General features: G+C 41.7%; 1 protein-coding gene across 1 annotated transcript in view; it reads left to right on the forward strand.

The window, feature by feature from the left end:
* Positions 1-1,498: 1,498 nt before the first annotated feature.
* The window catches only part of LOC117778115 (SPRY domain-containing SOCS box protein 4-like), a 74,376-nt gene continuing 57,666 nt past the window's right edge, over positions 1,499-18,208 (forward strand). The window contains exon 1 of the mRNA XM_034613401.1: positions 1,499-1,687. The gene's annotated coding sequence lies outside the window, so the exon portion shown is untranslated. The remainder of the gene's footprint in view (positions 1,688-18,208) is intronic.

The following is an 18,208-nucleotide window of genomic DNA, read 5'->3' on the forward strand; positions in this document are numbered from 1 at the left end:
TCGTGTAAGAAAAAGCGATGCCATATCTTCACTCTGACACACACACACACACACACACACACACTCTGCTTCCTCATTGCTCATCCTAATTTTCATGCTCAGACATTAGAGGCCAATAAAAGCATCGATTTGTGTTTATCTCTGTGTAGTGCGTGCGTAATACCTGCAGCAGAACTAATCAATGTATGAGAGTAGATGGAAATGGGAATAATCTATCATCATACATGGTCATGGTTGGACTAAGTGACTAAATACATTAGTTTGTATTGACTTTGTAGTGCGACTGTGTGCAGGTTGTTGAGCACAAACAGCACCACACACATTAACACACACACATGCACACCCACACTCACACAAACACACACACTGGCCAGATGCAAATCTATCAGCTCTGCTCTGTTTTCCTTAAACTAAATATAGTGAGATCCAGATTTTACAGCACATCACTCTTTTGATTTTACGGTTATGAATCTGAACTGACTTCATCCTAACAGGCCACTGATTGGTTTAGTGGTGAAGACGGTGCTGGAGGCCATAGTGGGACATGTACACAAGATCAGAGAAATTAAGCATGGGGACGATGACACCTTCAAGTGCTGTCGGGAAGAATATCACAGCCAGGTATAAGTGTGGAAATTGCTTTTTATCATAAAACACAGTGGGGAAACAAAGTAGAACTGATCAAAGGCTACTATATAAATATGAAACATTTATGATAATGTATGCAATAAAACCATAATAATTACATTGTAAAATATGTATACTTTTGTCTTATCTGAAAAAGTGCTTCACAGTGATCAGAAACATGGCTATCAGGAAAATTGTTTTCTAAAAATATTAACTCACCTGCCACCTTAACATAAAGTCATCAGGACACAGGTACAAGTCAATATTGTGCAGCAGGGCCTGCTTCAGTGAAAGCCTAGTACCTGCAACACTAAATGCGATTTTCTACCACTAACCAGCTCTTTTGCTCTTGTTAATGACACGTCCCTGATTGTTACTGTTGCTATTATTATTATTATTATTATTATTATTATTATTATTATTATTATTATTTCCTATTGATGTGTGCTGTTTGCTTTAGGTGTTGATCTGTTGTCGGCACGTGTTTTGCAAGAGTAATTGTGAATGTGCATTGCTGTGGCACTGAATATCCCCCTATCTGAGACAATAAACAAACAAACTAACTAACTAACTAACTAACTAACTAACATATTTTCGGTACTACTAGTCGTAGTAACAGCTGTATTAGTAATAGTAGTAATAGCAATATTGATAGTACTGGTATAAACCAATGATGAACAATGAGAACTTTTAATACAACTTAGATAAAGTTTTAACACCTATATGGAATGAATTCCTCTAGAAATTGGTTTGTTGACTTTCTGAGAAGACATGAACGCAACACGAGAGTCTCAGCCAATAGCAGGAGAGCATGACGCTATGTTGTGGTGTAAACGACCAATCAGCCGCCGTTGTGCGGAGTAAATGGACACTGATCCTCGGGTTCCTGACTACCTGTGACTGTGTGAGTGGAGCTGCTGGTTTAACGCAACAAAGGATCCGTCTCCGCTCGTCTCAGACACATGTTCCACCGCTGGAGTAACGCTGCTGTCACCGGCCGAGGAGAGGACGGGCCTCGGTTCTCCAGAAACCAGATACCGTGACGAGTGGAGTTTGTTCGGTGAGTGTTTCTCTGTTTGCACCGGATGAAGTGGATCCGGTGGAGCGCTCGGTTGTGTGTAGTTGCAGCGCGGAGGCGAGCGGCGGGATCCCGTGTTTCCCTTCAGAAAAAAGTGTCTTTACTAGGTTGAGTTGTTGTGTGAATGTGATATTCACAACTTGTAGTGTGTGTGGCCTCTTGTTGTGTTGTTGTTGTTGTTGTTGTGTTAAAGTTCTCACAGCTGACACGAGGAATCCTCAGGAAGACACGATGAACCTGAATGTGCATCTGCATCTGCACATGGTTACATGTTATACTGATGTCACCACATCTGTCATTTTATACAAACACAAACACACACACACACACACACACACACACACACACACACACACACACACACGTTTGTACTTCTATCTAACAACCTTTCTTTCTATCTAGTCTTTCTATCCATCTGTCCTAACCCATGGCCACTCATTGACTTAATACATTCCCAAGCCCCTTACCCTAATCTTAACCATCCAAACTAAAAACATAACCTCAATTTAATTCTAACCCTAAAACCATACCCTCAAACAGCCCTTTGAAAAATGAGGACTGATCAAAATGTCTTCACATACCAAAAATGTCCTCACTCTGTAGGGTCTTGGTCCTCACAAGTACAGTAAACACACACACACTGAAAGTATGTGTGTGACTATTGGGTGTATTCACCAAATAGTCCAAAATGCAAAAATAATCCGAGGTAAATCATTACATTTTTTTACAGAAATTGTTAATTCATTACTTTTTCTTTTGATTGATTAACTGATTTGTTGTTGCAGATTTAGAAGAAAGTTTTTACTAGACCTTGACTGATGCATTAGTTAGCCGAAGGTTTAGGCTGCCTTTCACTGACATATTGTATCGGCGTTTAATTATTTTTGCAGATATGAAAACTTAAACTTAAACAATGTAGATTTGTTATATAAAAATTATTTATTTTCTTAAGTTAAGTTCTATACATTTGGCTGTGTTAGTGTTTTCTCTTTGTTTATAGTTATTTATAATAAAGTTAATGGATAAACTGTTACATTTCTTTGTCATAAGGGTTTGACAACTTCTTAGGATTCATTGACAAATATGGCCAGATCTTTCGGCATCGGAAATGTTTTACTCCCTAATATCAGTGTCTGCATCAGCCCACAAAAATCCATATCACTCAGGCTCTAGTTTTTACCCCATGTTTAAAAGGACAGAGTTAAACCATTGAACTATCAACTATCTAAAAGCAGAAAGTCATTTTTGAACCTTGCATTGTTTCAAAGTGATTGTTCTCTAATGACCAACACTAGTTGTTTGTAGAACCTGACGATGTATATAATTCAAACAGAGAGGCCACAGCAGGTGTTGTAGCTGTGTAATAAAGTGGATCGTCTTTCCTCACAGCACTCTGTGACTTATCACTTCTCTCTGTGACATTTACCTGGCTAAGATGGGTAAGGTGACAAGGACACGGAAAACAGAGAGCAGATGGTGGGAGTTGGGAGGAGATGAGAGGAAAGAGGAGTAGATGGAGGTGGAGTTGAAAAGAAGGGCAGGGGAGGGAGAGAGCCGAGAAGAGAGGGGGAGAGAAGAGGGACCTGGGAAATGGACAGGGACGAGTGTGACAAGAGGAGAGGTGACATGTGCCCCCTCAGATGTGCCAGGTGCAGCATCGCTTCATTTGGAATGATAACAATTAACAGGTCAAAATGTGTGTGTGTGTGTGTGGGTGGGTGGGTGTGGTGGGCCGAGTCTGCTGGTTGATGGATGACCTGTCCTAATAGGGTGGGGTGAGGGGGGGTTGCTCGGTGGGGAGAGAGATGGAGGGGGAGGATGGGATGGAGCATTGTTATGTTGACAGGGGGTCATTTATCTGTCTGCTGGATCTGACCAGCCGGGCACCATGGGAGATCGAGCGGCTCACCAGCGTCTCACCCTCCTCACCACCTGTGTCTCCTTCCCTTCTTCTCTTTCATTCTCTCTCCTCACATTCCCCATCTCTTCTTCTTATGTTTCCACACCACTTCCCCTGCAACTTTCCTGCTCCCTCCCCATGTTTCTAGCGCATTACGTACCACTCATTCATCTTCTCCACTTATCTTTCACCACCACTCTCTGACTCCTGTTCACACCCTCAAAGGTAATTTGTCTCTGAAACACTTTATCTTATTTGTCGAAATCCTCTTTATATCACGATCACCATCGATTAATAAAGTTGACTAAAAGGAAAAGGGAAAACAAGGCAGATGTACATATCTGTACATACACCACAGAGACGACAGCCAGAATTTAGCGAGCGAGTCACATAAAAATAGGCTTCTAGCGGTTGCCAGGCAATGCACTTTAATTTGTTTTGGGGGCGTAGTTTCGAGAAGAGGGTTGATGGGAGGGGGTGGGATTTATGGGTTGCACATTGTAGCCTGCTCTTGCTAGCTTTTTTTCAGGATTATCAACCCTAGCTTTAAAGCTAATTTATGATGCCGGTATATTTACGACCAGAGATACGTCCATTTCAAACAATGTAACCGCCAGTGCCTGCGTACGTCCATTCATCCTTTTTGTTGGCCTGATTGTTAATCAATACATCCTCTAGAGGGCAGCGCAGAGTCGAGAGTTTCTAACAACAACAAATATGACAATGTTGAAATTTCTTCTCCTTCTTCTGCCTCTTCTTATTTGACTCCTGGAAATTTCACCAGTTGTAATTTTGTTCAACTGTTTCCCGCTCTAGGTTCAAACTGGAAATTCAACTGCTGAAGGAGCCTTAACTTGAAGTTAAAGGTTCAAGTGCTTTCTGGGAAAACACTTCAGATAACACTAAAACATGTCTTACCTGTTTTTACCGACATCTTGTGCGAGCTGCACACTGACATACTGAAAATTTCGCCTTTCCCAGTCTTGTCGTATTTACTTTCCACTCAGCCCTCTCCTTCCTAATCTGTTTTATTTCCCTGCTTTTTCCTCTCGCTTCCTAAAAATCTCCCGCTCTCTCCCCTTTATCCCTCCAGTGGGACTAATAAGCGGCGTCATGAGTCAGCGTGAGCAGAGAGCCAGATGGGATTCGGCTCGTAGGCCAGATAAGGGTTTTTAACTCAGCTATGTCTTATCACACCCTGTCACTGCTACTTAAACTGAACAGCCACTGCCTGGCATTATGTGTTGGGATTGGTAAAAAACAATCCTTACAATTGAGATAGTGCAAGTTATGTCTGAGGCATGCTGGTGTAATCCCTGTGCAGAAGGGTGCCAGTGACGTCTGTGTGCTAATTTAAATGCAGTGATGGGTGACAATGGACACACTAGACTTGAAGTTGACCCTGTGTTACTGTGCATCAACCTATCAGCGTCTTTGTCACAGAAATACACTTTTTAATTGCGTTCCAGGTGCACCTCTCGCCAGTTGCCAGACATATTGCTCATCTGCATTCTCCTAGGTGCCATGTGCGTCACCGCGCTCGTCCTGTGGTGACACATAAGGCGATTCAGGGAAAAGACATACAACATCTTGTAGCCGATATGAGCTGCTCTCCGTCAGCCATCATTATTTTTAATCACTTTATTTTCTCTGCCCTCCCCCCACTGGGTTTGTTGTGTGCCACAGCGGAGTGTCACAGGAAGCTGGCTCCAAAGATGTAAACCTGTGAAGCCTCACATTTGGCTCAATCAGGGCGCAAAATAGATCAGAGTGCCGCGTTTCTAATGATGAGAGTCACATTTTTGGCAAGCGTGAGCAAAGTGTTGAATTGCTGCTTTGAAATGATTAAGATCAGATCTGATGTATGTGTGTGTGTGCAGGGCTGAAGCTAACAGATATTTTCATTATTCATCCGTTAATAATATGAATCATTTTGTCTGGAAAACTTTAGAAAACTTTAGAAAACAAGAATAGAACTCATGCCACATGCACACTGCTAAAACTGATAAGTTTGGAAACGCTGCCGGCCAAATTAGTTTCAAATTTCCTGGGCTGCATTGTAGTCTCGACCGGCTGAAACTGAGATGTTTGGAAGCATTGACATGGACACTCACAACCACTTGCTGATTGGGTCTTTTCGGATACAACATAACCTTCGCTGATTCGTCATGCTCCTATCACATGACCCCCTTCCGGAAGAAAACCACCCGGCATTAGCCTCGGCTACCAGCATAGAATGCGTCATGAATAATAAATTACAATTACATTACTGACCCTGTTGTCTTTGCTTACAGGTTTTGTGAAGTTAAATTCTGCATTTTACAATGATATAACTGCTTCCATGCTTGATATGCATTTTCAGGCGTGCCAGCATGGAAGGGAATTAAAACTGATCCAGATCTTAAACACATGTGAAAACAAGTTGATTTTAGTTTGCAAACTAAAACCTAGTAGTATGAATGTAGCCTCAGTAGTTCACATAGCTCTAACAATCCCAACAGTCCCCTTAAATTAATTTAAAATGCATAAAATTTCACACACACGTATATATATCAGTCCCCTAAATACACCTCTTTTTGATCATCTATGAAGATCCATGAATCCATATATTATCTTGTAAACAGGTGAAAATGTCAAACGACTCTCGATCTACCAATCTTATAAAGTTAAAAAATGTAGTGGATTTTTTCTTTGCCCATGTCTCATCCTCCCAAGTTTCAGCGAAATCTGTTCAGTAATTTTTGCACAATCCTGCTGAGAGAAAAACAAATGGACAGGGGCAAAAACATAACCTTCTCGGTGTAGGACAGTGGCGTCCTTTTGACGTGGGAGATGATATCTATGAGATATTCATTTTATTATCATGTAAGATAACAGCAGGCATAAAAACCTCCCTGGAACATTACATTTCCAGCCATGTGAGCCGTGTAGCTCCAGGGTTGGAAACGTCAGGGAGTCAGTTGGGCAGGCGGTTGACCAAACTTAAAATATCCTGACAACTAAATGGATTTCCATGAAATCTGGTACAGACATTCATATCCCTTCAGGGATGAGTTGTAATAAATCTGGTGATGCTTTGACTTTTCAGCTAGGTTAACATTTTATGGGTCTCCAGTTTGTTCCGGGAAGAACTTTGGAAATTTGTTAATCACAGTGGGAGAATTTAATTAATTTTGTTATGTTCCATTTAGGGCTGTTCCCTGAGAGAAATCATCAGTCGTTGATCCTCAGTCACCTGACATCCTTTTAAGGTTGTTTTTTTTTGTCAGCTTCTCATTTTCACACTGCCCCCCTGGTAAAATCCTTCTTCTACCTCAAGTTGTCCTGTCCATTCAGTGAAGATGCCTGTGGCAGGTGGAGGCAGACGTGGACCCAGACCCAGGTCGAGTTTGAGAGAGAGAACATTTTATACCTCTCTCTCTATCTGTTTTCTCTGATGTCTAGTGCTGGCATGATGTTGCACATTCCCGATCCGTCATTGCCGTAACAAGCGCTCATTCACGCAGAGCGATTAATGGTAAATAGATAGATGCACTGTATCTATAAAGAGCTTTTCTACAGCACTTATCAACCACTCAAAGTGCTTCACAGTACAAGTCACTTCCAGCCATTCATGCACACAGTCGTATGGCACAGCTATATTCTGCACTTTTTCTATCACACACCATACACACACTGGATCGAACCAAGGACGTTTTGGTTAGTGGTGGACCCACTCTACCTCATGAGCCAAAGTCGATAACTTCTCTTCACTACATTACGTGAAAGTTGCTGTCTTCCTGATTGTATCAAATCACAAAATATTTCCACTGAAAAGCAAAATCTGATTTGACTAACAAAATTCCAACTCGGGGTTTATACCTACATGCGATGACGTAGGTTTCTTCATGGATAGGTTAAATTTGTTTGCATGTTCAGCTGAAGTACTGTGTCCTGAATAAGTACTGTCAAGGCAGCAATACACTATGATTAATTAATTGGAGGTGTAACAGTAGCTCATTGCCTATTTTCTTTATAATTAGTACCAAATCAAATATGTGTGACTCAGCTGTACCGAGTGTTTAGTGTTGAAAATGAAACGCTATCCATCTATCTGTCTGTGTCGCTGCCACAGTCATGCACAATGTCTTTCTGTCCTTGGACCATCATGTAAATGTGTGCATCTTCTGATGGAGTGGGAAGATATTTGTATTCAGCAGCCTTTTGTGAAGTCAGTGATAGACTGCTGAGCTCACATAAATGCACACAGACACACTCATATGTACGCACGCACCCACGCATGCACGCACGCACGCACGCACGCACACACACGTCACTGTGGGAAACCAGCACTCTGGTGCACTCACTATACTCTAAAGTCAATGACAACAGCTGCAGAGTGAGGGAAACACAGAGTAGACGATGTGTTGCTCCTGCCCATTACAGGTGCTTAGGGTCTAGTGTACAACCAGTGTGATCGTGTGTGTACACATACTTTGTGTGTAGGCAGTGTTTTGCGCCTGCTGATGCACTGGTGACTCACAGAGGCTGTTGCAATGACAGGAAAGTCAAGCACTGAGTGCAGTCATACAGATCTCCTCCTGGTGTCTGGCGGTACAGTGAGTGACAGATGAACTCAGAATGTCCCGCGTCTCCCAAAACAAAAAACAGTAACTGTGTTCAACTCCTCCTGCCTCTTCTCTCCTTGTGTTTCAGCTTGCTCATCAGTTTATCAGAGGCAGGGTTGGCGCCGTTCGGCAGCTTGTTGTCACCCTGCTTGATATGCGTCAATTAGTTTAGGACCAGATTGCGGCGGAGAGTCGTTAATCAAAGTCGCCCCGGGGGGGGGGGGGGGGGCATACGGCCTGACAAACACCAGAGTTGTAGCCCTGAGGGACACCACAGGGAACAGGAAATCATCAGGGATGTGACAAACAGACCTTGGTTCCAGCTAATATCCGCTCCCCGTAAACCATGTCATCTTAGCTCGTTTACCTCATTGTGTCCCGTCCCGACACCTATTGTTTGACTTCCTGTCATTCTCATGATCTTGTCTGACATCTTGTCTAATCTGATGTGCAGTTTGCTTTATCTTTTGGTTACCAGATAGTTAAGAGAGCTGCAAGTAGCAGTATTCTTATTTACATATAAATGATGGAAGAGTGTGAGGTGCCACGCTTGTGCTCATTTGGCATTTTGCAGTGACTCACTGTCCACTCGTGTGTGTGTGTGTGTGTGTGTGTGTGTGTGTGTGTGTGTGTGTGTGTGTGTGTGTGTGTGTGTGTGTGTGTGTGTGTGTGTGTGTGTGTGTGTGTGTGTGTGTGTGTGTGTGTGTGTGTGTGTGTGTGTCCTCAATATTAAAACATTTCCTTACTGGTTCTGTGTGTGTCAGCGCAGCGTCATCGTGTGGGACAATCATCTCTGAATCAGCTGCCTCATGCTGCAGTCTGCTGCTGAATTCTCGGCTTTCTGATGACTTTTCCAGCTGGAAAAAAATCAATAGAATCTTCCTGGAATGTAAAACAGTGCGTGTGATCGCTTAGACTTTACTGGAAATCTTAATTGTGGGAAAATGTAGTGCAGTAAAAACTGAAAGAGGGTATTCTCTTCTCTGATATGCTTTGAGTACAAGTGTCTGGTTTGATGTCACATTATTTTCATGTCTTAAAAAGGGAAACGAAAGAGGTTCCTGACAGTGACTCTCTTTGAAAACTCACATATCATTTCTCAGTGTGTTACAAGAATCCTTGCTGGCTTCTCCATCTATTTACACAAAAAGCCAAAAATAAACCAGACAGCGCTCTGAGGCCTGCTTACCACACATCACACTAATATTAGATGTGATATTAACTCTGGCCTCAGGCGTCAGAGGGAATAAACCCAGTGCTGCACTGCTTGTGGGAAACCTGACCAAAGACAATTTTTTAAACTGTAACATGGCCTTATTAATATGAGCTATTTATAGCATTTGTAAAAAGCTAACATATAAGAATATTATAATCAACAACTTATGTAAGAATTATTATATTTTAGTACCATTGTCAATGTCAATTTTATTTATATAGCACATTTAAAACAACTTGGTTGAGCAAAGTGCTTCACAAAGTAAAAGGTACAACAAGAAAAACATTGTTTCGGAAATATTGAAGAAATGGTTCTACTTATTTGAATATTTGTACTCATCAAAAATGGTTTCTGTCATTTTAGGTTCTTCTTATCACACTGATGTATGTTTGTGTTCATTTTTCTGGTAAGTTTGGTTTGAATTAGTTATTTGATGATATACAAATTGAGTGAATATGTCACGGTTGACAGCTGAGACTGATTCTCATTGGCTCAAGGGCACGTATCGGAGGGATCTCGATTCCATGGCTCCATCGCACATCACTGGGCACAGACTGACTTCAAAATACGTAAAAGATCAATACATGGCCTCACCCATATCTGGAATATTTTAGCTTCATTGTTATACAGCGGAAGGAAGAAATGTGTCATCCATGTTTATATACAATTTAGAGTCAAATGTAACGAAATCATTTTCTCGTCTTTATGCTTAATGAAGCCAAGACAATAAAGCTGCTTTCAGACATGCACTCAATTCCAGAGATATGTGTGTGTGAACACAAATGGCCGAGTGAGAGCTTCAGGACTTTCTGCTGAATCTTTTCAGATGCCTCCCCCAGTATACAGTTTGCATAAAGTCCGGAGGAGCTAATGTGAGAACACCGCAGGAGATACTCCGTAGGATTCACCACGAGCAAATGGGTGTGTTGATGACGTTCCTAACTCGTGACAGACATAAAACTGAAAAAAAAGCTGTGCCATATACGTAGAAGACACAGAAAACCGTTTTTCTTTCACGTTACTGTTACAGGTGCAAAATAAATGTTTAGGTGGGACAATATGGCGGCCTGTCACAGTGTAGACCATTAATCGAAAACACTCGAATATCAGCTTGTTTGCTTGAATAACACCTGATGTGAGTTTTTATTTTATTTTATGTAAAGGTGATATTGAAATTATGATGCATTGAGAGAAGTGATGCAAAACTTGAAAACTGAATTTCACAGTGTTGATATTATCTGCTGATAAGACGGGACAGCCCGAGATGAAAAAGTGTGTGTGTCGGTCCCGCTCTCTCAGTTTTCCTCTCTTTGTCTCTGCCTGTATATTTTCTGGCCATAATTACGGAGCTCATGAAAGCGTTTAGAGTCTCATGAATATTTAGATCTTGGAGGGGAAGTGTCAGGGGAGACCCGTGTGTGGCTGGTCTGCCCTAATTATGGAGATAGGCCTACACACACACACACGCACATGCACACGCACATGCACACGCGGTTTGAAGGAGGGAGGAAGGCCAGGAAATGATCAAAAGCTTCCAATTTGGGGAAAGTTAATATAGGCTTAAACAAAGGTGTAAGTATTCTGTAAAAAAACTGGCACGCACGCACACACTCACTCACACGCACACATGCATACACACAAAGGCACATACACGGGCCCAGCAGGGAGATAATAACAGCACAGCTGTTCATGGCTTGCAGCTGGTTCTTCCTGTTCCCTATTGATTAATAGTGATCTAATGATGGACATGAGCCTGGCAGACTAGTCAATAGAGTGTGTGTGTGTGTGTGCGTGTGTGTGTGAGAAATGGAGAGTTATCTAGCAGTGTCAGAGCTGGAATGTCATGTAAAGCTAAGTAAGGGCAGGGATGAGCAGTGATGTGACTCATTTACTCGATGATGGATACCACTGTGACAGGAAGTGGAAGTCATGCTCTTTGGCTGGAGAAAGCTGGAGTGGAGGGAAGGGGTCTGCGTGAACAGAACGGCGTAGAAACAGAAACTCAATGAGGGATGGAAGCAGGAGTGAGAAAGATGGGAAGTCAGACCGAGGAATAAAAGGCGGATGAGACAGATATGGTGGGTGGCAGGAGGGAGGAAGCGAAGAAGAGGACTGAGAGAGGATAGAGGGAGCAAAGGATGAATGTGTGAGAGAAAGAAGACGGGTTGGAAAAAAAAAAGGTGAGAAGGAAGCAAATGAAAGAGAGATAGCAAGGTGAGAAGAAAGGATTTCTGCATTTTTGAAGGAGGCTCGTATTGTAATCAGTCAATTCAGGATGGGAGGCTGGTGAGGGATGGAGGTGTAAGGCAATGTGGGAGAAATATGAGGAGGATCAGAGAGGAGGAGAGGAGTACAGTGAAATGTGTCTCTGCACAATGCTGATGTCTCTGTAAAGGTGAGGAGCGAGGGAATTTATACACATGTTTAGGCCCGGACTAGAAAATGTTGCATGATGAGGGATTGATTGCTGCAGTCGGGTGTGTGAAGGTTTTTTTATGAATGCTCACATACTGTAGCTGAACTGGGATCAAGAGTTTAAAATGATCCCTGAGGCAATGACTCACATTAGCATTCATTACAGTGAGATCAGAGAAAACTTAACACCTGGTTATCCTCAGACTCCAGATCAGTCACATACAGAGAGAGAGACGGATGAGAAATTAAAGTGCAAACAGACTGTAAGTGTGGGGAGAGCTCTACTTACCTCTGCCAAGGAGGTTACGTTTTCACCCTTGTCCGTGTGTTTGTTTGTTTGTTTGTTAGTTTGGTTTTTATTTAGCTAGTTTGAACAAAATCTACTGGACGGATTACCACGAAACTTGGTGGAAGGATGTGGTACGGATCACGGAAGAGCCCATTAGGGGTGGATCCAGGAAGTTTTTAACACTTTCCTTAATATGGTGTTTTTTTTAACCACTTCCTTGTTTTGTAAAAGAATAATTCATGAATCTTTTTGAAATGAGATTGTGTGCAATATGGTGCAGATCCCGCAAAAAACTCTTTAACTCCAATAAGGATGTAAAGTTTTTATCAAGTGACAACCCGACTTGACGTCACCCATTGGTTAATGAACTGCTATGTGGCAGCCTTGAGTTTAGCATTGGCTTTGGACACTGCACCTACGCCCACCTACACCCACGACCTTCACCCATTGCCATTGCATGCCGGGCTAAATGAGAGCATAATTTACTAAATGCTGTGTTGAAGATGACCTGAAACTAGTGATTGAGACCATACTGTCTGTATGAAAACGTTTTCTTACGTTATCTGTCTATAGAGAATTATAATGATATACCTATAGGGTCATTTTCTCATGGACTCCTATAGAAACTTACTCGTTTCTGCAGCTAGTGGGTTCACCCTCTGCTGGTACACTCTCAGATACAGATAAAAAGGTGGATAAAAAAAAATATATATATTTAAAATCCTATTTACAAATGCCCTTCCACATAAAACAAATAAAATCAAGCTCATTGAAAAGGTTTGAAAGAAAATAAGAACTTTAACGTGTATAGCGCGTTCTGATGAAACTTGAGGTTGAAGTCGTAAGTGTAGATGTTCTCGAGCACCTGATTGAGTCAGAACTACATAAGAGAGAGAGAGAGAGAGAGAGAATTCCTCTTCCAGTCGTTTGAGCGCTGTGGACCCGTCTGTCGGGATCAGGCTCGTCTCACCGCCATGTGTGAGCTTTCATCCGGCCACTTCACAGCCTTCTGAGCGGAAACCAGACCACCACTGCATGCTGTGTAGGCACGGTACTGCTGCACACACACACACACACACACATACTGGCACCATTATGAACACCGGCAGACACTCAGAGACACACAAACACACGTGTCAGCGCCACTTAGAAGAAACCACAGTCTGATGAGGTGTGTCACGAGTCTGAGAGGAGGGGAGCTGTGTGTGTGTGTGATCAAGGGAATTATTTAGCAGTTAGTAATCACTTAATCACATGATATCAATCACTGTTCATCAGCCAGCTCCAGACAGACACTGCCCTCAACCTGCTTATATTGTGATTAAGCAGCTGTGTGTATGAATATGTATGTGTGTGTGTTTAGCTCCCAGTGGAAGGCAGGAAAAGATGGTGGATATAAATATATTTATTTATACAACTTCATATTTATTCATGCATCTTCATATTTATTTACAGTGTGTGTACTATATGTTAACTGAGGGTTGAAATGAATAAACCATTCCTCTTGCAGTCTGTCTGAAGTCGGTGCTGTATCTCCCTGACACACATCTCACAGCGCTCAACTTTCACTGTTTGTTTCTTTATTTCAGATGTGATGGAGAACTTTTGCCACTATTGTTCATTTTTAGAACTAGGTTGGGGGATATTTTTTTTTTAACCCAGAGGGGGAAAAGTAGTAGTTATAATGAAAATGTCAATCTGTGTTTGTCAAATATCCACACTCCATCTCTCGCTTTCACACAGAACACACAAAGCCGGCAGTACAATTGAAAGGAAATGGAAACTGTTGTGATCTCACAGACGAGTGGGAAAAGTGTGCAGAGCTTCACGTGCACAGTTTGTGATTTGGCTCATGAAGCTTTTAAAAAGTTGTGTGAGACCAGTCTACACCTGCAATATTTCAGATACAGGCTTTTTTAATCAACATTAAAGGATCAGATAAAGGATTCATTATCAGCAGATACCCAGAATTAAAGGGCTCAGCTAAAGATCAGGGGGAAAAAAAACCCAGGACATCAGTAAGTGGCTGGATGAAAGCTAACATGTGGCAGCAGTGAGACGAGTCTGATCCAGACAGTCGTGAACACAGTTTCAAGCAGAAATTATTAGAAACTTGGTGTATTACTCTATTTATATAAGCTATATATATATAAAATGCTTCTAAGTGTTTCCTCTTCCACATTTCTTTATTGCTTTTTATTGTAACCCTAAAGTTATATTTGCACTCATGAGATTTATTTTCTAAATTACAACAACATTACACCAAAAAAGTCAAGTTACTTGTCACAAAACCACAGCATGTGGCAATAAAATACTCCACAGAGCTGAGGGGAAAAGTTAGGTAAGTTGATAATTCCCAGGGGTCAAGCTATTTAACATGTTATCTAGTAATACATAAACATGGATTATACTTTAAACAAGGAAAACAGGGTGCCGCTTCGTCAGTTTTTCATGTATTTTGCAGCTTTCTAGGCAAATTTCCCATATTTAAGAAGAAAAAAAGCAGATAACAAGAAATTGTCACGACAGAAGTATTACATTTTTGAGCAGGGCCTCGTAAAGGTTCAGTATGTAGAATTTAGTGACATCTAGTGGTGAAGTTGCATGTTGCAGCTGAATACCCCTCACCTCACCCTCCCCTTCCACACATGAGAGAGAACCTGTGGTAGCCTTCAGTTGTCATAAAAACTCAAAAGGTGTTTACTTTGTCAAGTTTGGACTAAAACACGGATGCCTCCGTGGAGAGGAGCCGTTCCCGATGTAAATATAAAGTATTTAAGTATAAAGGGCCCATTCTAGGGTAAAGAAAACAACAATTCATACAATGTGAAAACATCACCAGGATTATTTTATATTCACTTTCGGCCAATAGATCCCTTTCACCTATATCTTACACACTGGACCTTTTTAAATACAGTTGTTATTACAATGAAAGAAACTTGACAGGATTATGTATTGAGTGTGACAGCCTCTCTTTGGTGGACAGACAATGCAGTTGCGTCAGTGTTTAACAATCTTAAGTTTCATCAAGAACTTACTACCGAGTCTGATATACCTGCATTAATAATTATAATGTATTGGCTGATTTATCTATGAGGCTCAAGTTTAGAGTATTTTAGAATAACTTACAATCAAGCTTAGCACCTGCAGTTATTATATGTTTAGACTCATCATGTAGAATACACAATACTCCATAATCCAGTGTGGGGTCTCTCTCCATGGTTTGGTGACCATACAATTAACTTGTCTCGTGTTTGTTGTTGCTCAGAAAAAAACGATACAAGATTTTACCCTCTTCTTCCTCCTGTATTATTAGCAGTGACTTTCAGCTCAGCCCAGTCTTGTGTTGGCTTTGTTTTCGGATCTCGCCATCAGGATTATTTTCAACAACATCTCATTTTCATTGTGTTGTAGAGGAAAGACCTTTTGTGTGGCGTTTGCACTCAGCTACACTCAACACACACACTTGGAGCGGACGTCAACCTTGATTTCAGAATGAGTGAAGAACCTCTTAGAGTACACTCGGAATAAAAAGCACTTTGACATCGGCTTGCAGTTTGTGCTTGAATACAGAGATGATTCAGTATGATAAACAGACTGTGTGAAGAGAACGTGAGAGAAATAGACTACCACTTGTGAGTAATGACGAGAGAGATTCAGCACTCACTCACTGTGCGTGTGCGTGTGCGCGCGTGTGTGTGTGTGTGTGTGTGTGTGTGTGTGTGAGAGAGCTAGAGGTGGGTAAAAAAGCCATATGAAGAGACAAAGAGGGCATCAGGTTCATGCAACATAGAGGGCATACCCTACTTAAGATTTATTTATTCATTCAGTTTAGTTTTTCATTAAATAGGGATCTGGGTCAGACACAGGAAAGTGTGTGTGCGAGAGGACAAGAGGAAGAATAACTGTTTGCAAATCAGGTAGCAGATGCAGGATATGACACTAGTAATTGACAGGGACAGTCGGACACATGTGAGTCACCTTCCTGTCCATGGCCCCTTGGACGGAAACCATAAGGTGTTTGTATTCAAATGACAGATGCAGACAATTTGTGGGCACATGTTTTGTAGCAGACATGAGAAAAACATCAGTTTCAATCCGTCTGGTTTACCTTCGTCTGTAAGAGATCTGACCAATCGCCTTGACTTAGTCAATGGGACAAGAGTTGGCCGTGAAACCCTAGAGTGTGTGTGTGTGTGTGTGTGTGTGTGTGTGTGTGTGTGTGTGTGTGTGTGTGTGTGTGTGTGTGTGTGTGTGTGTGTGTGTGTGTGTGTGTGTGTGTGTGTGTGTGTGTGTGTGTGTGTGTGTGTGTCAAAGAGAGACATAGAAATAGACTCTGGGTTGGTGCTATAACAAGTAACTCGTTTATTTATTGATGGGGAATTTATCTGCATTCGTCTCCATAATTGAATAATCATTTGAGCCCCTTTTCAAGCAGGAATGCCAAATATACATGGTACAAGCTTTTCCTGATATTATATGATAGTAAACTGGATTATTGATCAGACAAAGACCTTTGGCCTTTTGGTGTGGAGGATGTGTGTTGGGCATTTTCCATTAAATGTGAAAATAATTTGAAAATATCTGATAATAGGAATAAATGTAACCTTCTTGCTGTCTATATTCAAGATTGAAGAGCTTTTGGGGATAAGAGCCAGTGTCAGTGTGTTGTAAACAAAAATCGCAATCTGATCTCCACAGCAGAATTGACGTCCTTCCTCCCAAATGCTTGAATGTTCTGGAAATGTTCCTGTTTTTGTGAACACGTCTGGTCCAGACGATCGACTGTGTTCTTATGTGAAAGGCAAAGTCCTGAAAATGTCTGGACAATTGGGTCTGAACATTATCAGGAGCTCATGTCTGAAAACATCTTATGTTTGTGTTTGACTTAAACTTAAATGAGAGAAGCTGACTCCACACAAACTTCTACAAGCATGAGTCTGTGATTATTGACATAAAAAGTATTTCCCAAAAAGAGCCTCGTCACACATTTTAAATGTATCCGTGCTTTACGTTTTGATATGAGACCAATTTAAAACAGTGAGTTAAAGTCTGAGGGTTTTGTGTTTGACATCGATGCTGATTCAGTTGTTAGCCGGATGTTCTTCCTGTATCTTATTTATTTATTTGTTTGTAAAAGCTTGCTACCATCCCATAATCGAAGGTTCCCACCGTAATAGATGGTTTTACTCAGCAGAGGGGCCCATGGGAAATATTTGGTCCAGTCAAGGGGGAAGGAGGAAGTGGGGAAAATGACAGGAAGATGGAGCGTAGAGGAAAGCAGAGCAGATACGGAAAACAATAAAGCAGCTGATGAGGAGCTTGTTATTTTGGTTATTATATTCAGCTCTGCGTGTTCTCTCTTATTCTCACACTTTCGGTGGAGACTTCCTCACTACAGGCCTACATCTGCCTGCACGCCTGGCCGTCTCTCAATGTGTGTGCATGTGTGTGCCTCCTCGCTACTGATGTAGTTGTCATGGCAACATTACATCGTCTGGCATATATACAGGTTTTTTTCTGTGGGGTTGATGTATAATGAGCCGAGGTCTTTTGTTTTGAGAAGGACGTATACATCAGTTTGACCTTTCCCCTCAGCAGAGGCAGTTTGGATGTATGGGGATTCGCTGCACTGAGTTTTCCTCAGTTTGTAATGGTTCTCCTCTCATTACACAAAGGTCTGGCTTCATTTGACTCGACCGCACAGAGGTAAAATGCTTCACTTTGCGCTTGTGGTGTTTGAATGTTTGCTGACGCTCTCATCGGTCACTCTCAGTGTTGATGTTTTATCAACCAACACGCCGGAAACCAATGTGCCCGTTAACCGACACGCCGGAAACCTCTCCATCTTGAGTGTTGCACCTTGCACGAAATGAATAAAAAATCATTGTTGCACAATTCTTCCAAGGTATAAAAAAGGTGCACACTATGTGCGCCAACACCCAGATTTTCAAAGCACGTCATAACGTTGCGCCGGGATAAGGTGCAGTGTCTAGACTGCCAAAATGAGTTTGAAGAAATTGCTGCATTCTCCAATGTGTCACGTTTCCTTCACAGATGTTAGTGGTTGTTGGTG

Source organism: Hippoglossus hippoglossus, chromosome 17 (assembly GCF_009819705.1).
Source record: "Hippoglossus hippoglossus isolate fHipHip1 chromosome 17, fHipHip1.pri, whole genome shotgun sequence".
Taxonomy (NCBI): domain Eukaryota; kingdom Metazoa; phylum Chordata; class Actinopteri; order Pleuronectiformes; family Pleuronectidae; genus Hippoglossus; species Hippoglossus hippoglossus.